The sequence below is a fragment of the Nasonia vitripennis genome, assembly GCF_009193385.2.
Source record: "Nasonia vitripennis strain AsymCx chromosome 1 unlocalized genomic scaffold, Nvit_psr_1.1 chr1_random0004, whole genome shotgun sequence".
NCBI classification, from domain to species: Eukaryota; Metazoa; Arthropoda; class Insecta; order Hymenoptera; family Pteromalidae; genus Nasonia; species Nasonia vitripennis.
The window spans coordinates 2,041,607-2,064,211 of NW_022279590.1; the positions used below are offsets into that span (position 1 = coordinate 2,041,607).

The window sequence follows — 22,605 nt, forward strand, 5'->3', positions numbered from 1 at the left end:
ATGGTACGGAGATCGATGTGAAAACTAGTGTAAACTGATTGTTTGCGTCACCGGAATCGGTTATAAAAGCGCAACATCACAAGTTATATCCGCTAGTATATATTAACGTATATATATAATAATTTTGAAAATGTTTTACCCACTGGAACTTGAAAAAATTATAATTTCACGTTAAAAATTATAAGCGTTCACGTCTTCGTGTTTGCAGTCTTCCTGACATATGGACTCGGCGCAAGATCTACATAACGGAAAAAGCAGCTTATTGTGCTTTTTTACGGACAGAATGGGATGGTAAAGATTTCTCGGCGGCAACACTTCACACATTAGCAGACCGTCAATCTGACTGACGTCGTTGCCGGGGCCGACTACACCCGCACACTCAGCCTTGCCCACATAAACTTTCGGATGACCGACAAGGTAGCGACCGTATTTACAAATGTACGGATATAATAAGCAGACATATTTAATTTTCTCATTCTTACGAATATCGTATGATTTTACCGTTTTACCCGTTCGACCGCCGAAAAATGTATCTCGCGGATTAAGCGGTGTATGCCAGTCTATTGTGGTCTTTTTTATATACATTACTGAAACACTGTATGCTTAAGGAGGTTCGATAGCTCACAGCTTGCGGGAAAGAGAGAGAGAGACCCTCTCTCCCTGCGCGCGCCCATCCGCACCGCGCCGCACGCTCACAGCCAACAAGCTGGCGGTTTTGTTTACGTTTTCGTTCAGTACACAGAATTGGTGTTGTCAATCGTTTTACAATTTTGTGCACATGTTTATAAATCATTATCCAATGATTTACAAAGTTTTTTATTTTTCTCTTACCATTTTTGAGCAATCGCACTCTAAGTGTTTTGATCATTTTTAAGGTTATCCCATAAGAGCCTGTGTATAAGAGCCTAAATTTGAAGTCAATTATTGCGAAAACTATACTGACAATCGATATAATATTTTACCAACAAGTGTATTGCATGTTTATGAACATATTTTAATTATTTTCAAAACATTCTAACCATTTTCATTTTGGTATCAAACCTCCGTAACAACCTTCCACTGATATAGGGTGCGACGACAACTCACATTACCGAGTATAGGGAAGTACCGATACGAACGCCAGGAGTGTCAAACTGCTCGACTGCTTCTCGGGGACAGACCTGGACACAATGAACGTTGGTAACACTCCTACGTTCAGGAACGCAATGAGGGAGAAGGTGATAGACTTAATTCTGTCGTCCACCAAGATAGCGCATCTCATCAGCGTATGGCAAGTTCTCTTTCTCTCTCTCTCTCTCTCTCTCTCTCTCTCTCTCTCTCTCTCTCTCTCTCTCTCTCTCTCTCTCTCTGCATTAGTGTCAAGTTCTATACGGCCTTTTCCCTCGACGATATTAATTTTCATTGAGCCTTGGCAAAATCTGTGCTTTTTGAGTGTTTATTTGTGGTTCGCATTTCAGAACCTCCAAATTGTGCTGGAACTGCAAGATTCGCTGATCGGATGATAAGCAATGGTTCGTTACAAAAGGCGCCGCAAGAAGGCCAACATAAGCAGAGATAACGAGAATGACTCCGAATCTGAAGGAAGCTCCGAGTCTGACGCAATTTCTCCTTCCAAGCAACCTGCAACTCTTCTCTCAGCAGAGGATATCGAGGTACTGAGTAAAGACGTCCGTGAGAATTGTAAGGAATTCATCCAGCATCTGGGCACCGAGAAGGATCCAGGAAGACGCAGTAAGATGAATTTAGCTCTGTCCACAGTCTATGACGCGTTTCGTGCCGTTTCTAATGCGTATTTATTTAAACTCGGTATGGATAACATTGCGAACACCTGTACAGCTATCGAGAAAGCTTGTAAGCGTATGTATGAAGCGTGTGATTCTCTAAGAAGCGTTACGCTCAATTTAAATACGCAATCATCCTCACAGGCTCCGCGCCAATCTTATGCTGGCATTACTCGCAACTCTAACACCGCGTCGCGAAAAATCTTGCTTGATCAGGGCAAACCCATAAATATTGTCCGTGCCAAACGTGTCATTGTTACTCCGTACGATAACGTGAAAACGAAGTTTCCGGACTCTCAGGCAACGCACGCAGCGCTGTTTAATGCCGTGAACCCCGCCACCCTGACATTAAAAGCGAAACGCCTTATTCCCTCTAAGGATTCACTATCGGTCATAGTTGAGGGTGACTCTCTCGAGCCTCTTTTATGCAATCAAGCACTCAAAGACGTCGGGCTTACTGCATCCTGCGACACGCAACTGGATCCACGAGTCGTCATCCACGGCATACCGTAGAATACTCTAAGGAGGAAATTGAATCTTTTGTCAGCCAAAATTTTCCGACTATCGCGCCGGATCGTTTCAAGGTCGTCTACGTCTATCCCACGGGCAAAAAAAAAGTTTAGATTTAGCGTCGTACAAATGGACCCCGAACTTAGAGAGCTCTTCTTTCAGCAGGACAGAATTAGCATCGTGTGGCACTCTGTCGCTTTGCGGACCACATTTCCATCTTACAGTGCTATAAATGCCTACAGTTTGGCCATAAGTCCGCTGACTGTGTTAATGATCCCGTATGTGGTAATGGTTCGCAAGCACATCAAACAAATCAGTGCAGGAATAATAAGCAACACTGCTGTGCCAATTGTAAGAAGAAAAACCGCGCTGACTCTCACTCGGCGTTCGATAAAGCCAAATGCCCGTCTCTGCGCTTGAAAATTGAGCGCAAAGCCTCCCGCATTAATTATGGCTAATACAGCCTCATCACCGGACCAATGCAATTTTACTTTTGGACATATTAATGCACATTCTCTCCCTGCGCATCGTCATGCCATTCAGGCACTTATCCTTCAGACACAACCTCTGGCTTTTGGTATCAGTGAGTCGTTTTTAACAGCTTCTGACTCCTTTCTGCGTGAGCAGATTCCGGAGTATGCATTTTATAGGCATGACCGTTTACGCAGGCGTTGTGGCGGCGTTGCTCTGTACGTGCACAAATCAGCAAGATGCAAAATTATTGACTCATCTGCTCGACCGGCAGAGTGTCTTAAAGCACCTGAGTTCATTCTAGCAGAAATCTCTATAGAACGTCTCAAATTATTCTGCGTTGTAGTTTATAACCCACCTAAAGCAGGCTTTTGGCACCACGTCGAGGAAGCCATCCTCGATTGCAACTCCGCATACGACCGTCTGATCTTAAGGGGTCAAGACTGGATTAAATCCTGCAAAAAAAACAAAAAGATATTCTTCTTACCAAACAATTTTTGATTTGATGTAATTTGAAAAGAAAATTCTAAAATGTACCTTAAAATGGGCTTAAAATGTACCTTAAACATGCCCCCTCGGACCGATCGAGAGACATTGCTAAAAAATATAAATCAAATACTGCTAGCAACAAATTTTGTTGCTAGCAATGTTTAATTGATATTTTTTAGATAACAAAAGTTGTTGCTAACTATATTTAATTCATATTTTTTAGAAATGTCTCTCGATCGGTCCGAGGGGGCATGTTTAAGGTACATTTTAAGCCCGGATAGAGTAAAGAAGACGGTCCGGATCTTTCAAAAAGCCGTGGCAAGTGACTAAAAACACTTATTTATACAGTGAAATGTCATGAATTTTGGTCCATGATTTTACAAGGTATATACATGTTTTTTTCCGATATAAATGGTGTATATTTTATATATTTTCAATAGAATTTTTTTTTCAAATTATATCAAATCATTTTTTGGTAAGAAGAATATCTTTTTTTTTGCAGGATTTAACCCAGGCTTGACCCCTTAATGGGCGACTTATACCGAGGCGAATATCGAGTGGCACAAGAATTCAGCAAGCCGTAGTATCCTTGTGCAATCGCTACAAACACTTGGCCTTGTTCCTGCTCCCTATGGCACAACGCATCACCTCGAAAATTCTAACTCGACAATCGATTATATTTGCGTACGAAAAAACTGTACCGATATTTCTTATTGGCAGCAACACCTTCCATGGATCTCCGCGTACGACGACATTTTTGTTTCTTTCCCGGTTCCTATCACTGGCGTCTCCAGGCCGAAAACTATTACGCGACGCAGTTATAGAAACTTCGACATACAGGCCTTGTGGCAGGACCTGAGCGATACAGACTGGTCCGTGGTTACATCTAAAGCCGATTTAAACGAACGGGTGCATACTCTTACTGCGTACTTGTTGAACTTGTACGACAAGCATGCGCCTATGCGCACTTTCGTTCCAAGAAAGGATCCTTCGCCATGGCTTACTCCGACATTGCGCGCGTTAAGAAATGACCGTAACAAAGCGTGGGACACATTTAGAGCAAATAAGTGCAAAAAACGAGGCGAACTACAAGCGGCTCCGTAACCTTCTAAAGTCGGAATTTCGTAAGGCTTCGATTGCGTATTATAGTAATAAAATCATTGAAAGTCGTAACAGCAGGGAGGTTTAGCAGGTGGTAGGTGAGTTAGGTCTCCGCGGCAGGGGTAAGGTTGATAAGCCACTTCCTGTCACAGTTGATGAGCTCAATCGCTATTTCGCGGGGTCAGCTACACCTGAAACACTGCACGATCTGCGTCCTACGGCACGAGTATCCCCAGACGACCGATTTATTTCAGGTATGTTTTAACCGAGGAAATCCTCCGTGCTCTTAGTGCAGCTCGGTCAAATGCTGTCGGCCCCAACGGCATACAGTTAAGTATGCTTAAAGACTGCTCGTTTGCGCTATTAGCGGTTCTCATCAACATTTTCGATGCCTCTTTGCAATTCGGACTTTTGCCAGAGATTTGGAAGGTAGCTAACGTAAAGCCCATACCAAAATGCGGAAATCCAAGGACCGCTGGCGATCTCCGCCCTATTAGCATCACGTCACCTGTGTCTAAAATATTCGAAGCAGTTACTCTAAATCAAATGATTGATTTCATCGCTAGTAGGAATCTAGGACACAGGTGAAACCTCCACACCTCTCTTCAGAACTTCAGGAGTCCCCCAAGGTTCGCTTCCCGGACCTCTTTTGTTCTCGCTTTCCAGCGATGACATGCCCAACGTCTGTAATGGCTATAATGGCTTCCACCTGTACGCCGATGATTTTTGCATCTACGCGCACGGACATATTCGTGAAGTTTCCGACATAATTAACAGAATGAACCCTGCACTCGCATATATCGTCTCCTGGACGCAAGATAACGGGCTTCGCATCAATGGTAGCAAAACTAAATCCATCTCGTTCGGATCGCGTGCTTATTGTAACAAATTAGAGGAGCTGAGTTTACCTCCTATTATGGTCGACGGACAAAGCATTGCACCTGGCGAATCTCTCAAACTGTTGGGCATCACTTTTGATAGCTGTTTGACGATAAAAGAGCAGTGCACTATCACTGCAAATAGATGCTTTGCTGCCCTGGCTCGACTCAGAAAATGTGCCTACTTTCTTCCACGTCAGACGAAGCTTATGATTGTCAAAGCTCTCGTTTTTCCTTATCTCGAGTTCTGTCCATCTTTATTTATCGATCTCACAGACGATCTAGCCACTAAACTAGATCGTTGTAAAAACTAGGAATGAAGGCGCGCTCTTGATTCTATCCCCGTCTAATAACTCTGGTAGAAAATTCACTATAAGTTTTGGGCGGCACACTAACTTCTGTTAATATTTTATAAGCAGAAGTTAGTGTGACGTATATGTATATGGTAACGTATCAGAATACGTTACCATACCCGCAATACTATTTTAAAATAAATAATTCCCAATGTCGTCGTCATTAAGGTTTGAGTAGTGAATTTGAAGAAAAGTTCAGTATAAGAGTCAGTGAGTTTGTCTATCATTACAATTCAAAGGGTATTGTATGATGATAGACTTAAACTTACTGACTCGGATACTGAACTTTTCTTTAAATTCACCTCTCAAACCTCATCGAGGGTGACTTTGGGCATATAGACACAGTATTATATCTTCATACTTTTCATTCTTCTAATTGAACTCCTCACTGACATTACAAAAAAACTGAATAATATTCACACACATTATTATTATTACTTTTAAATAGGGTTATGGTGCCACTTTTTAATGCACATGTTTTAATACTACACTCTTGGTAATACTAAGGTTTCTTGCTAGTTACATTTCATATATTTGTTTTGCCATCGAGGTTTCCACATTTCATTTTAAACACCTCAAATATTTCTACCAGGGTTATGAATGTTTTGAGGTTATGAATTTAAAGCGCGCGGTTCTGATCTCGTTGCCTAGACAACCAACCAGCAACCAATCAGAATCACGTATTAAATGCTTCACAACAAAGTCCATCATTTTTTTAAGAGAGGATGCCGCATTACGGTTTGTCGAGGGTATTTAGTCGGTTTCAGCACATCTCTCCGACCTACAAAAAGTACGGCATCGCCTCATACAGGTGTAGGCTAACGCAGATAACGCTAAATCTATTGGCATCTATCTTGCGTTCGAGCACCCCCTCTTATCTCAGCGCACACCTTAAATTCCGAGGAAATAACACCCCTAGCTCTAAAAGAGCTAGCGAGCTCGATATTATCGTTAAGCAATACCGTACTGAGTCTTTTGCGAATTCGTTTCGGGTAGGGACAGCTCGACTCTGGAATGAGATACCAGAGGCTCTGAGCGAACTGAACAAAAGTATTTATCCGTCGTCTGCCTTTAAGCTGCGTCTCGCTGAGCATATTGCGTCTATCGATCCTCGTCTTGTATAACGTCGCACCCTTAGTTTAGTTCAGTCTACGTTTGTTTGTAATTTTCAATCGTCTATTGTAACCGTCGTAGTTTGTATATTTGTACGTACTTCTTTTATATAACCATTTTAATGATTCGTGGCACTTGTATTTGTCGTCGCAACATGCGTATTTTTGTCGCTTAAATAGCATCTTTCTCTGCGCAAATACCGCTCGATTTATTGTGTACATACTACGAATATCGTTTAGCTTGTAGTATTTAAGTTAGTTTAAGTTTAAGTTAGTTTGTAATTTGTATATAAATATTATCACTGTATGTATTTTTGTAAGGGTATTGCGATTGCCCGCCCATGCTTTTGTACCTGCAATTATGTACTTTTGGTCACGACTATAACGGACTCTGCATCCCTAGTCGAATAAGTAAAATAAATTCTAAATTCTAAATTCTAAATTCTCACTCTCACTCTCACTCTCACTCTCACTCTCTCTCTCTCTCTCTCTCTCTCTCTCTTCCAGGGCACCTAATGATCGGCTAAATATCATCAACATTTTATCTCGTATAAACGCATATTGATAACTTTTAGCTTAAATAAAAATAGTAAACTAATATCAACTAATAATAAGCTGACCTTTTGGCACGATTATCAGCTGATTATCAACTAATTATCATACAATAATCAGCTGATTGTCATTTATTTTTTATCAGTAAGGTAGCAAATACTATTTTTGTTGTAATATAGTAAGTATTATAATCTTGATTATAAGTACCAAAACGGTACACGTCGCGCCATCTATTGGTCGACGACGTTTTCGTGCAGTCAGACGAGCTCACGAGAGAGTAAGTGTACCGCGCATGCCTCGCGACTATACTCTAAGCGCCTATTACGTACTATACTATACTCCGTGTGTAGAGCCAGACTATGCTGTTCTGTACTCTACACTCTCTTGCCTGTAAGACTCCGATGTGATCGGACGGGCCGACTACTGGGCTCTCAAGCCTAACTACTTTTTCAATATATATTATTATTATTAACCTCAGTGTTTATTATTTATTCCACCACTCCAACAATTTTTACAACGTCAACAAAATTAACAAAATTCGTTAACAAAATTAGAGGTTTCAATTTGTAACCTTAAATGACGTCATATAACGTCATTTAATATCGTCATTATTTTCAACAAAGTATATAGATGCTGTCGTCCCAACAGCACAATATGGCACAATGTGGCAGAATTTGGCATGATTTGGCATAGCTGATTGTTTCCACCAGGGTTTTAGCTTTAAAAGTGCGTACAAGTGTTTATAGGATTGCAGGCAAACCTTAAGAACTGCGATATAATCTAATTTCATTCTACAACTTTTTAAATAAACCTTATAACGAAAACCGGCTTTGTACTTGCCTAGTGTTAAGTTTAGTAAATCAGTCTACTGAAAAAAAAATTTTTTGCATTGTGTTTTTCATCTATGTAAATTGATGCTCATCTGAAAGTTTCATGTTGATCGTGAACAATGAAACGCGCATCAGTATATGATTCGTATATAGAAGGTAGATTACGATTAGTATCGAATTGAAGCCTAAAGATGCCAACATGGGCAAATTCAGAGCATTAACAAAAATTTTATTGAAATTAGTATACAAATTCAGAGGACATCTGGATCATAGGAACACAGTCCGTGTGCCGATAGAGGTCCATGTATAAAAGGGAGATAGCAATTAGTATCGAAATGAAGCTATAGAGCCCATTCAAACTAGTATCAAAAAATTCCATGCGAGCACATAGGTTTTGCAAATGGTTTCGTTGAAATCGTATATGATACAAATGTAAGAATACGCTTTGGCAAATGTAATATACCCGCGCACAGCGACTATAACCGAGGTCGCTAATGTCACGCATGCGCTGCGTGATTCGAGCCGGCCCGAACACCTGTACTGGTGCTGCCGAGGCTATACGCGGGGCCTCTCACTCTCTGTATGTCCTTCGGCCCGAGTGCACATGTATATACAGTTCACGCAATAAATATTATAACTATTAGTAGTTAACTTGTGTCCGTTACCTTGCTACCACCACCCACGTGCCTTGATTAACTCTGCGCATATTTAGCAACTGGCGACGAGGCGACGAAGAAGAGATATAAAGAACCAGTGTCACAGCGAGACAGTCTAAGCAGATTCAGATTGGTCAGGGACTGCGGCAGTGCAAGTAGCCAGCTGTGGGGTGCGGATCAGCACTAGGAAGTGTGAATGTGACACCGGAGCACATGAAAGTCATTAGGTGCTCAGGTGCGTATTTGCGGTAAAAATTCAAGCCAACGCCGAATATATTTCGTAGAAGGGTACTGTAGCTACGGTATCCGCGTTGACTTAAGCCAGATAATCATAATATTGCTACGGAAATTTCCAGCATAACAGTGCGTCGTATTTCGAGTGTGTACTCATCGATTATAAATGAGCACAGCTACAAAAGAAGACACGGACATTGAAAATTCGAAGACGCAATTGACGCTTAAGAAAGCACAACACCTGTTAAAAGTGGAGTTGATACAAGAGTTGAGTAAACGCGGTGTTGTATGCAGAGAAGACGATAAACGCGACGATTTGAGAGACAAACTCGTCGGCATAGAGCGGGCAGAAATTGAGGCTAACAAAACAGTAGAAAATTTGCAAAAAGTGGAAACAGCTAGTACCGACAGTTACGAATCAGCTGGGAGTTCAAGCGTTCTTACTGTAATAGACAACGTGAGCAGCACAGACACCGATTCAGACAACAACATGGCGGAAAGAGCTAAAATTTTCTTTAAGTTAAATACAGACGACGGGGAAGCATTTACGGAGAGGCTCGAGCTGCAGTTTAAGCTGAAGAAAACGGAGGAAGATTTAAAAGCGGCTATGCTACTTACGTGTGTTGACGAGGAAGCATGTATATTGCTCCGAAATTTATGTGCTCCAGCAAAGCCGTCAACTAAAGACTATGCAACCTTAATTAAATTGATGTCAGATCACGTTAATCCGACACCGTCAAAGGTGATGGAGTGGTGCATATTCCACAAAGCGAAACAAGGTGGGCACGAATCAATAGCCGAATTTTTGGCCAGATTTCGGAAACTGTCACTGCACTGTGAGTCTGAACAGCTTGATGACGCTCTTTGTGACCAGTTTGTCTGTGAAGTCCACGACGAAAGCACGAGAATCGAATTATTTAAGATAACGGACTTAAAATTTTATACTGCTTTAAAAGTAGCCTTAGCAAGGAAAAGCGCTGTAAAAAAACGTTATCGAAAAAAAACGCGAAAGAAGAGGTGTTTGGTATTGAGCGCGGCATCAAACAAAATACTAGAGGGAAATGGCACAGACAAAACAGTCGACTAGCGCAGAATGGAAGGAGCTGCTACTGCTGCGGTGGCCCCGAACACCTGGCAAACCAATGCAAATATCGAGAAGCGACCTGTCATGGCTGCGGAAAGAAGGGTCACCTACAGAAGGCGTGATTGTCCAGAGGGAAGAAGACGTCCAACCAGTTCCTAGAAAAGGACGTGGAGGCAGAAGCTACGGATAACACTACGGCGGAAAACAATTATTTAGACTTTTATTCGATTAGTGCGAAGATGCGAACAATTGTTATAATTTAATTAGAGCCGATCCGAAATTCTTAGATATAGAAATTAATGGTAAAATAGTTCCGATGGAAATCGACACAGGCACGTATTTTACAGTAGTATCTGAAAAATCCATGGACAAATATTTTAAAGATTGTAAGTTGGAAAAAGCATGCACAAATCTAGTGAATTATGAACAAAGTCCGATGAAGCCGCTGGGGCAACTAAGAAATTTGAAAGTTAAGCTAAAAGGAAAAGATAAACATTTGAATTGTTTTGTATTACGCGGAAACGGACCACCACTAATCGGTAGACAGTGGCTGACCGAATTTGATTTGTGGCCTATATATTTTTTAGATACTAAGGAAAGCAATATGAGCGCGGTTCTGAAATTTGATGTAGTAAATGGGAAAGAAAGAATATTAAAGGAGTTCAAAGAACTTTTCGGCAATACCCCCGAATTGTACAATAAAAGAAAGATAAAGTTGCACATAAAGAATAACGTTAAGCCGATAGCATTACGCCCGCGGCACGTGCCGTTTGCTTTGAAAATTCCCGTTAAAAACGAACTTCATAGACTTGTCCGGCTGGGCCATTTGGAAAGTGTCGAGTCTAGCGATTGGGCTACACCGATAGTCCCGGTAGTGAAATCGGGCGGGACGATCAGAATTTGCGGTGATTTCAAGCTTACGATCAACCAAGTTATTGAATTCACTAAGCGCGCGTTTCCAAAAATCGAAAATATATTTAATATACTACAAAAGGGATCGACATTTTCGCAACTTGATCTTACGCACGCGTATATGCAAATTCCGGTGGATGAAAAATTGCGGAATTTATTGATATAATTACAACTAAAATGGGACTGTTTCGTTACACAAAAATGACCGAGCCGGATGAATTCCAGCGAATTATGGATGAGTGTTTACAAGGAATTCCAAATACCATCGCGTACATCGATAATATTTTTGTAACGGGTGCTACCGATGAAAAGCACATGGAAAATTTGCGTCTGGTGTGTACAAGATTAGAAGAGTGTGGTTTACGGTTAAACCAAAACAAATGTGATTTCTTCAAGGGTAGCATAGTATTAGGTTTCGTGATAGACAGAAACGGGCTTCACAAAGCCAAATCAAAAGTAAAAGCAATGTACGAAGCGCCGCGACCAGAGAACAGAAAGCAGCTGGCTTCCTTTCTAGGGCTAATTAACGTTTACGCAAGATTCTTAGCACACAGGGCGGAAAAGTTAAAGCCACTTTTCGAATGCGCGAGTAGAGAAAATTCGAGTGGAATAAAGAATGTGAAGAGGCGTTTACTTGGATTAAAAATGAAATGATCTCACCGAAAGTTCTTACGTACTACGACCCAGATGAGCAGTTAGTACTAGCGTGCGATGCATCGGAATACGGGCTTTCGGCGACCTTATTGCACAGATATAAAGACGGATCAGAAAGACCGATCGCGTTCGCTTAAAAATTATTTCAAAGAAAGAAAGAAGCCACGCGATAATAGACAATGAAGCTAGCGCGATCGTGTTTGGATTTAAGTATAAAATTGAGACTGTAAAATCGGAACAAAACGGGAATTGTGATGCGCGATCACGTTTACCAATTAGCGATAACACGGACGTATTCGGTGCCGACTTTACGCCAGTTTATTACATAAGGAAGAATATGCAGATCTTGGACTGGAAAAAAGTAGCAAATGAAACTAAAAAAGACAAGTTGTTAAGTAGAGTAATTAACAACTGTATGATAGGATGGCCAAGCGATTGTAAGGATTCGCCAGCCGTTGAGCGTAGTTTTTTTATGGAAATGAATGAAATTTCAGTAGAAGAAGGCTGTTTATTTTGGGGCCACAAGATAATTATACCCGAATCCTTACAACCGCATTTGGTAGATGAATTTCATGTGACTCATTTAGGCATATTGAAAATGAAGGCGTGGGCGAGGTCATACGTGTGGTGGCCAAACATCGATGCAAAACTTGAAAACGTGGCAAAAAGTTGCGAAATTTGTATTGAAAATCGCAAGGCACCACCGCACGCACCACTATCCCCATGGCCTTGGCTAGAAAACGTTTGGGATCGCATCCACTTAGATTTTTTGGACTGTTTCATAACGACATGTATTTAGTAATAGTGGATGCGCACTCAAAGTTGCCGGAGGCAATTAATTTCGGAAAAAACACGAAAGCGAGCGCATTAATCAATGTATGTGAAACACTATGTGCAAGACATGGATTGCCAAATCATATAGTTACAGATAATGGAAGACAGTGTGCATCAGCTGAATTTAAAGAATTTCTGACAGGGCTCGGTGTCAAGCAAAGTTTTTCACCTCCGTACCACCCGGCCAGCAATGGAGCGGCGGAAAACGTTGTGGGTACATTTAAGGATAAAGTATCCAAAATTATTTAAGGGGGGAAAGACGTGAAGAGTGAAAAAAAATGTAATAAATTGTAATAAATTGTAATAAATTGTAATAAAACGTAAAAAAATGTAAGAAAATGTAAGAAACTGTACCTTTTTGTTGGATTTCGGACATTTTTTCTCGTACGTTTTTGTATACTTTCTTACATTTTCAGATTTATTAACTTTTTTTTACATTTTATTACATTTTATTACATATGTTATTTTACCGCCTAATATAGTCAATATATATTTTTAAAATTATTTTTATAATAAAATGTAACAATGTATAAGAAATTGTAAGAAAAAGTAAAAGTATGTAAGCAGAAGTAAGAAAATAAAAAAGTCGCCATTTTCTTACATAATATTACGCTTACAGACAATTTTTTACATTTTGTTATACTTTTTACATATTGTTACATTTGTCGTTTTAAAGAAGAGATCCCTATCAAATCCTGGATCAATGGATTTGTAATAAATTGTAATAAAACGTAACAAAATGTAATAAATGTAGCAAACTGTAATAAAAAGTAAAAAAGGTCCGAAATCCAACAAAATGGTACGATTTGTTACATTTTCATTTTATTACACTTTATTACATTTTTTTATTTCCACTAGGGCGAGTTTAAGAAACAAAGTGTACAATAAACAACAGGCACAGATCGCCATACGCCCACATTCACAAAATATAGCACTCCAGGCGACGATCCAGGCGACGTGATCATGGCCGATAACTACGGCACAGCCGGCGGCAAACGGGTCAAGGGTGAAATCACCAAAGCGCTGTCACCGTCGACATTTGAAGTTAGAACCGAAACAGGTACGACAGCGAAACGGCATACCGATCAGATTATAAAGCCGGTGCGTCGCTCAGAAAGAATCGCGAAGCTTAAAGAGGCAAACGCGGAGTTTATTTAAAATAGGGGAAAAATTGTAATGTACCCGCGCACAGCGACTATAACCGAGGTCGCTAATGTCACTCATGCGCTGCTTGATTCGAGCCGGCCCAAACACCTGTACTGCGGCTGCCGTGGCTATACGCGGGGCCTCTCGCTCTCTGTGCGCCCTTCGGCTCGAGCGCACATGTATATACAGTTCACGCAATAAATATTATACCTATTAGTAGTTAACTTGTGTCCGTTACCTTGCTACCTCCACCCACGTGCCTTGATTAACGCTGCGCATATTTAGCAGCAAATGTTTGCACACAAGTGAAACTTGATTCAGCATATACGCAGTTACTTGCTTGCATAGATTCACATAATGCTAAAATCACATTTTTAAACTAATATCAAAATTATCTCACTGAGGAGTCTCACAAAGTACATTTTTCAAAGAGTGTCTATGCTGTTTTTAATTAACTATCTGCTGTCAGGGTAAATTTAACATGAGATTAGTGAATACTATACTGCATACTCAATATGTAGAGGCACTAACAGAATATGTTATAATACAAAAATATATTTTTGTAGTATTAAATCACTCAAAAAAAAAACTGCAACTAAAAAAAAATTATCAAAAGTGGTTATTTATGTAAAAAGTTGTCTGTATTTAAAAAAAGTAAAAAATTACAAAAATAAGTTTTTGAATTTTTTAAAACAGACATTTTACATTTATAGCTATTTTTAATTATTTATTTTGTTAAATTACATTTCTTTCTCTGCAATTTAATCCTAGAAGAATCATTTTATAACATAAATTATAACTGAAATATAACTGAAATGTATACATATTGCGAACATAAAATATTCATATTACATATTGGCTTCAACAAGACTTCAAATTAATTCCAAAACAGTGAAAATTCTACAATAATGAGTGTATAATCTGAAATATTTAAATAATGATCCTTTAGCAATAATTTAAAAATATCACCGTTTAAAAAGTCTCATTATATCGAATTTAATTTGACAAGTGATTGATATAATGTGCATGATTTCTTTTCCCTGTTGAAAATAATGACGTCATTTTATGATTTCATGGACTGACGTCATTAAATGACGTTAAATGACGTTATTAGATGACGCCATTTGTTCTTTGACGAGAAAAATTATGTGATTTATCACAGGATCTATCACGTGATAGGTAACTTGAATTCTCACGTGATAAATCACATGATTTATCACATCACTATTTAGTGTGATTTCTCACCTGATGAATCACCTTCAAAATCACGTCGGAAGTCACTCATCAAAGTATTTGTTTTAATTAAAAAAAATTAAATTATTTTATTTTTACTAAACAATTATGAAAAATACATTTGTTGCTAATTCAAATAAATTGACCACAAAAAATGGAAAATAAACTTTGTCCTAACCCAGGATTAAATCCTGGTCATCAACTTCAAAAACCTTTTTCTTACTGCCTGAGCTATTTGTGCTGTTGTAAGCCTTGAAATTCTATGCTACCTTTACCTAAAAATATGTTAGATTTCTAACTTATTACATATACTTTAAGATAAAAATTGAAATGGTCTCAAATATTTTTGAAATTAACAAATATATATTTTTCATAATTGTTTAGTTTAAGGTATATTTTAAGCCCGGGTAGAGTAAAGAAGACGGTGCGGATCTTTCACAAAGCCGTGACAAGTGACTAAAAACACTTATTTATATAGTAAAATGTCATGAATTTTGGTCAATGATTCTGTATGGTATATATATGATATTTTTTGGTAGAAATAATGTATATTGTAAATATTTTCAGTAGATATTTTTTGTTTTTTAATTTAGGTGAAAAGAAAAAAATTTTATCAGACTAATATTTTGTTGTTTTTTTGAAGGATTTAACTCGGGCTGGACCCCTTAATTGATTTTTGTATAAACTATATTAGCTTAGCTAAATAAGATCTTTATGGATCTATATCGACCTACATTACATTTTATCAAGCCCAAATGCAAAAAATGGAGTATGGTACTTATCTATGTGCACCTACCCTTGCATGTATATATGGGTAATTCTGCAGTAACTGGCCCAGATAGTGTTTAATGCTTGTATGCAAATGTGTAACGAGAAAACTATCTATCCTCTTGTTGAAAGTACATAAAATATTGTCTATTTTCTTTGGAAAATAAAAGAAACCGATTTGTTACACTTTATATCACAGTAAATCAATATATTAAAGATGAAATGACAGTTCCATCCCTTGTTCAAAATCAATATTTTACTGAGACCAGCAACATATCATTACATGCATTTTGACCAATTTTGAAGACTAATTCAATGAGCTGCCTGCCAGTCGAAAATTCATTTGTATAAAAACGTCTAATAAAAGTTAAGCACTTTTATAAACAATTTATAGTATTGGACTTTAATGATAATTAATAATAGTTGTAACCTTTTATTATCTTTTATTGACTTGATTGATTTTTAAAAAATATTCACAAATAGTAATTTAGATTTATGGTATTTATAATTGTTATAATTAGTTAGTAATAGTTTTTAAAAAATCTAACAACTGCTAAGAAATATTATAAATTATACTTAGCTTTGTCTTCTTATATTATGATGAAAAAATTCTTTAATCACCTGTTTTTAGTGTTTTTAAATATATACAAAGATACCCTGGTGGAAATAATCAGCTGGGCCAGATCATGCCAAACTATGTTAAACTATGCCAAATCGTGCCAAATTGTACCACACCATGCCAAACTGTGCCACGTTGTGCTATACTCATGCCAATTCGTACATTTTGCACGATTTGGCACTGTTTGGCACAGTGTGGCATAGTATGGCACAGTATGGCACAATTAGGCACAATATTATATTTATAGAATCAAAAATATTTTTCTCGAGTTTTTTTCAAATTTTGAGCACGGTTTGGTGTGGTATGGCATATAGTATGGCTCAAACTGGCATAATACGGCAGAACCTCCCTTATACAATTCAATAAAAAAAGTGACCCGAGGTGGAATTGAACCCTGGTCCCCGGCGTGCCAGTTGAACATCTAACTGCCTGAGCTATTTTCTCATAGTGTTAGTATGAGCTAATATGACTATTAATTTATAAAGAGTAGTTAATATAACTGACAAACTGAATAAACAATTCTCAAGTCTCATAAACTTAAAATTATTTGTATTATAATGATTAAAACTTTTTATTATAGCTACTCATTATAAACAGTAAGGATGTGCCATAGCAACACTATGTTAAGCTGTGACAAACTGTGTCAAACTATGCCATATTATGTCAGGTCGTGCCATACTATTCCAAACTGTGCCAATTTATGCCAGACTGTGCCAGAATTCCTACATAACTCGTAAAAAATATTTTCATTATTTCAAAAATTTGGTACATTGAGGCCACACTGTGCCAATTCGTGTGATATGTCCAAAATGGCATGAGCGTAGCACAACATGGCACAGTTTGGCACAATGTGACACACTATAGCACAATTTCCATTTCCACTAGGGTACTAATAAAAGCTACCAAACTCTACACTGAGAAAAAAATAAAGTTAGGGTTACTTGATAGCACAAAGTAGCACCAACCGGAGAGTCTCTGGTAGCCACAACCAGAGAGTCCGGTAGCCAGAGACGGAGTCCAACATAACCTCTAAATGTACCTACGCTGTTTTGCTCGTAAATAGCATTTTGCTTCTGGTTATACTGCATTAATCGATAATATTATCTATTATTGATAATTTTCTAGTTTACGAACAATGTAGATGCGGTAGCACGAGTTCGAAAATTCATCTACTCTGGCCTATGGATTTTGTTCAGTACCGGCTACCGGACTTTCTCCGGTTAGGGCTACTTGACAATGCTTACTTGAGCAACTCCAGTAGTGGCTACCGTACTCTCCGGTAACCTTAACTTTTTTTTCTCAGTGTAGTAAGATCTAATAGCTGTTATTAGCTTTTTGCTTTAAGATTATTCGACACACTCAAAAAAATTCATTAGAATCCAAATTCCACACTTTATAAATTGTTATTAAAATCTAATAAGTCTTATTAACAATTATACACGTGAGATTATTTCCATCTGGACTTTATGAAAAAATTTTAATATTAAATATTTAAGTTTTTTGAACTTAAAAATATCACTTCTGTTCCCTAAAATAAGAGAATTCATTGTGAAATATTGAAATCACTATATTGCTATTTATTTCTATATTTCTTTTGCTATATTGCTATTTATCATATATTCCAGCCACAAAAGCCCAGTAAGACCCTAAAAGTCCAGGTAAAAATATTGCATATGATCGCATTTCTTATTGGGTATTTGTACCCAACTGTCCAAAATGCTGTGTTCAGCGGTCACTATTATAATAATATAATTTATATTGGCCAAGTCTTATTTTTGTATGGTTACGCATCATTTTTGCAATAAATAACAAAAACTACAATGCACAGTAATAAAGACTATAATATTACTAAAATGGCCATAACTTTCATATACATAATTGAATAAAATAAAAGTTTTTACTAAATGAATCAACAAAAACTTTGTGTTCCCTGATAATCTATGTGAGCAATTCTCAATTTGATTTTTGATGATAGAAAGACATCCCCTTTCTAGGGCTAGGAGATACAAAGTTCTCAAAGCTTCGAAAATCATGTTGAAGAAAAAAAGTCAATCTGGGTAAGTAAGTTAAAAATCACCTATATGGTACATGGTATATATCAGTTTATTGAGATGGTACAAACAATAACCATGTACATGGTAAATGATAAATGAGATAACTCAATATCTTCCCCTGTTAAAAATAAATACATATTTTTTGTATGTATCTTTAGTACGTACTAAAAACATGTAATTTGCCTGGTAATACGTATTAAAAATATGTACTGATTTGGGACTGACTATTTAAAATATATTAAATATAAATATAAGTATTTGATGTGGCCATAAATGGAAGTACCATAAGGATAATAACACCATTTATGGCCACATCAAATACTTATATTTATATTTAATATATTTTAAATAGTCAGTCCCAAATCAGTACATATTTTTAATACGTATTACCAGGCAAATTACATGTTTTTAGTACGTACTAAAGATACATACAAAAAATATGTATTTATTTTTAACAGGGTCCACTTATGGTGAACTATAATTACTTGATCCAACAACTAATGCAAAAGGTTATTAGTTAAAGTGACTTAATAACAAACCACCAATAATAACCATGAAAGGTTGTATGAAGTAGGATATCGTTATAGTAACTTTATTTATAGTATACATCTTTTTGCACACAATGTTGACTAAAGAGCACACATATGTATACCATGTATTGCGTAAATGATTGGCTTGTACTGTCATGATAAACTACTCTATACTTTTATACCATTTACACACGGGTGGGTATACCTAGACAGTGCTATTGAGTTAAGATTTACCATTTTAAAAAAATCTATTTTTTCTATATTTTATATAGAAATCTGTTCAACTTCTATCAATTTTTTCCAACAGGAATTAATTATAGATGAAAATAAGTTTAATTATATTATACGAACAAATAATATAGATCTTAATTATCATAACAGAGGATATATTTTGCACTTGATATTCATAGAAGCTCGTTTAATCAATTAAAGAAAAAATTTGTCATAGGGTTTTAATAAATTTACAGGTCCTGGGTGTATACAAAAGAGAAACGAATTAAAAAACAAAAATGTTAAAGTTTTTGTATTTATAACTTTATACAATTATTACAAAGATGACAGAGTGTAATATAATATTCAGTAATCAGATGCAGCAAATTTACTTAACTAATGAAACTTTAAATTATATAAAAACTTACATTGTTATACTTATTACAGAATTTTGAGTCACAACTTAAAAAATTATTAGTATTTTGATAATTTATAAGCACCAAATTTTTAGATGTACTTAAAAATTTTAGATATTTTTGATTGTTGGCATCGAAGATTGCATTAAATTTTTCAATTATAGTAAAATATGAATAAGTATTTTAACAGGTGTAAATAACTTATAGCATTTAATGTAAGCTTTGTCCAACACTTCTTTGTGTAACTTAAATCTACATTTATATTAGTTGAATAGGTTATTAAACGTTATATGAAAAGTATCCAATAGCTTATAATTTATAGCAATCCATGCATAATTTTGCTAGTTTATCTCACTAACCAAACATTTTTTTAAATCTTATTACTAAACCTTCAAGAAACATTAACGGATTCGCTATTTGTTACTTAATATAATTTTATTTGAACATTTAGAAATATCTCATGTAGAACTGCATTTAAAAATTTAGAACTAAAACAGTAAAACCGCGTTAAGGCGCTAAAATAACTAGTCAAGTATATTTTTTTTTTACTATATCGACGATTGTAGTAGCAGATGATAATACTTTTATAAGTTAAGGGCATGCCACAGTCCTGTTTTATCGACCCTAACTTATTTAGATTCTACTTTTCGGCGAAACGGCTGCTCAGAATGAATTTTCCTTTTGAGAATCGCATTCTGATAACCTATTATAGAGCGGACGACCGCTTTGATGTAATTTTTCGTCAATAAAGTAAAATCCGTGCTAAATAGAAATCGATAATTTCATGAAAACACGTGGCGGTATTCGCTAAGGCTGCGTCCACAATTGAGCGTATACGTTAGGGTTTACAAGGTGTTTACCTAGAACATAACGTTTTGGGCAGTACTGCAAATCCACCGTAGCAGACTGCAGTTGAAACGAAGGAACACATGTAGGAAGAGGAAGTCTAGACTGGGTTAGAGACTGGACACTCTTCTCTCAAACAATCACTTTATTCTCTCTCTCTCCAGCTCGACCGACTCGTGCCGTGGTCTGCGGAACACTCTCGGCGTCGGCGCTCGCTCGCTCGCAGCATGACCGCTCTCTCTCTCTCTCTCTCTCTCTCTCTCTCTCTCTCTCTCTCTCTCTCTCTCTCTCTCTCTCTCTCTCTCTCTGCAGTCGGGAGGTGCTGCCAGCTAACGTGGGGCACCTACAGTACTCCCCCCGAAAATGAAAAACGGAAAAGTATTTTTATTATTTTGATCCATGAAATTATGACGGAGAGAGATTACAACATTTTTTATGATTGCGAAGTGTCGGTAGCTGGAGAGCGTTTACAGAAGTTATCATTAAAACTAAAGATATTAGAATCTGAGATTACAATATAACGATTGTGTAAATTCTAATGGTAACAATTCGTGGTATGAACTTATTAATATGAACTTAGAATATTTACAAAGTCTTTAGTAAAGAGACAGTATTGTCTAACGCTCGTAGACTAACGCCGTGTGTAGCGAGATATTGGCGAACGTGCGTCGGAACATTGATTCGACAGTTAACAAACTTAAAATCTATTTGTTCGCAGGCGTGAATCGTTCCAGCTAAGTTAGCTAGGTTGATTACTCGAGTTCTTTTCTTTCCCCAAGTATTGTTTATGAATACTTCAAAGATTTGTTTAGGACCAGCACTGATGAGTGCATTTACAATATGGTAGTTGTAATTTATCCGGATCGACCGTAATTGAGGTAAATTTGAAAGAAGTAACGGATAATTGAAGTCCAATCCTAATAATTTCAACTCGACTAGGTTTGGCGCATTGTCTATGATGTCTGTAACAAAATCTTTGAAATAGTCGTTGTTTTCGAGATTAAGTGTCCTGAGAGTATTCGTACGCAAGAACACTACTCGAGGAATGATCTCAGTACGGAATACTTTACAGGCTGAATAGTTGAAGTTAAATACTTCAGTGACATTGGACGGAGAGAAAATTGACATAATAAGATCGACTGTGTGTCTCTTTCTACCTTGAGAATTTGAGAAATTTAATTCTGCAAGGTGTGTGTTGTTTTTTACGAAGTCGAACAGGCGTTCGATAGGCACTTCTTGGCAGTTGTTAAACGATAGAGAACGCAGAGAACTGCATTTTTCTCTGGTTAAAAACTTAAGCGATAAATTTTTGTTATTTACAAAGTTCAGTGATTCTAAGTTGGCCACTGTTAGAAATTCGTCGCACCCACCTGGGGTGCTGCCCAACGTGAGCTTGTTTATTGCAAAACTGTCCGAGAGTAGATCGAAAGTTTTCTTAGAGACAGTGACAGCTGATAGGTCCATTTCGCGCAGACGAAGATACTTGTCGGGAATTGGCCTGTGGCTGACGCAGCGCCATAACAATTTGTTAATAAACGGAATTTCTATTATATTGACTGAAGTATTGAATGAAATACTAGTGAATTTGAAGTTATTGAAATCCTCAATCATTCTATTCAGACCACTGGGGTGAGAGTACCGATCGTAACAAGAGTCCAATGGAAGTGCTGTGCCATGGAATTGGGGGTCATCATGGCAAACTGTGTAAAGATTTAGGAAATTATTGTAAGTAAGATAGTGAGCTAAGCGTTTGATCACATCTCCACATTGTAAAATGTCTACAAGAGGAGTGGGAAGAAGCGTTAATTTGTTGAATGCGGGCTGAGTGCTCGGTAAAGGTTCTTGCTGAGTGAATTGATCGGGTCTCGTTTTGATGTATGAGATTCTGCCTCTAGGATCTGTGAAAGTCAGTTCTTTTTTACAAGATTTGATCTGAATAGCGCATGAGGATGACCGTAACTTGCAAGAAATGACCGCAACGGAGCCCTTTCTTGTATTCTTAAGACTATCTATGGAAAAATCGGTGCACCCTTGTGCTGACAAGCATTCGTAGAGCTTTTTCCTAGTAACGCGATACAGGATGTCACGCAGGAAAAGTCGCAATACAGGTTTGTTGTTAACGAACAATTGAGGAACTTGAGCATCTTGGATGACCGGAAAGTTTGACGAACTCGCGTATCTGGTGGTGAGTGCTCGTGTTTCGCGATGTTCGAGGGCTTGCTGAAGGAAGACTTCGAATTGCTCGAGGTAGATCCAGTTGTCATGCACGAGCTACCGTAGCCGCAGTGGTATCTGTAATTGGTATTGCCTCTGGCCATCTCGTGTAGCGATC

The 22,605-nt window shown here is 37.6% G+C and overlaps 1 protein-coding gene across 12 annotated transcripts in view; it reads right to left on the minus strand.

The window, feature by feature from the left end:
* The window catches only part of LOC100678622 (dentin sialophosphoprotein), an 860,138-nt gene extending 840,107 nt beyond the window's left edge, over nucleotides 1-20,031 (minus strand). For 9 of the 12 annotated variants that reach the window (XM_031933206.2, XM_032601286.1, XM_031933107.2 and 6 more), the window contains exon 1: nucleotides 19,440-19,948. The gene's annotated coding sequence lies outside the window, so the exon portion shown is untranslated. Of the gene's footprint in view, nucleotides 1-19,439 lie in introns of all 12 variants that reach the window. The other 3 variants (XM_031933240.2, XM_032601285.1, XM_031933004.2) reach the window with 3 other exon arrangements.
* Nucleotides 20,032-22,605: the final 2,574 nt, after the last annotated feature.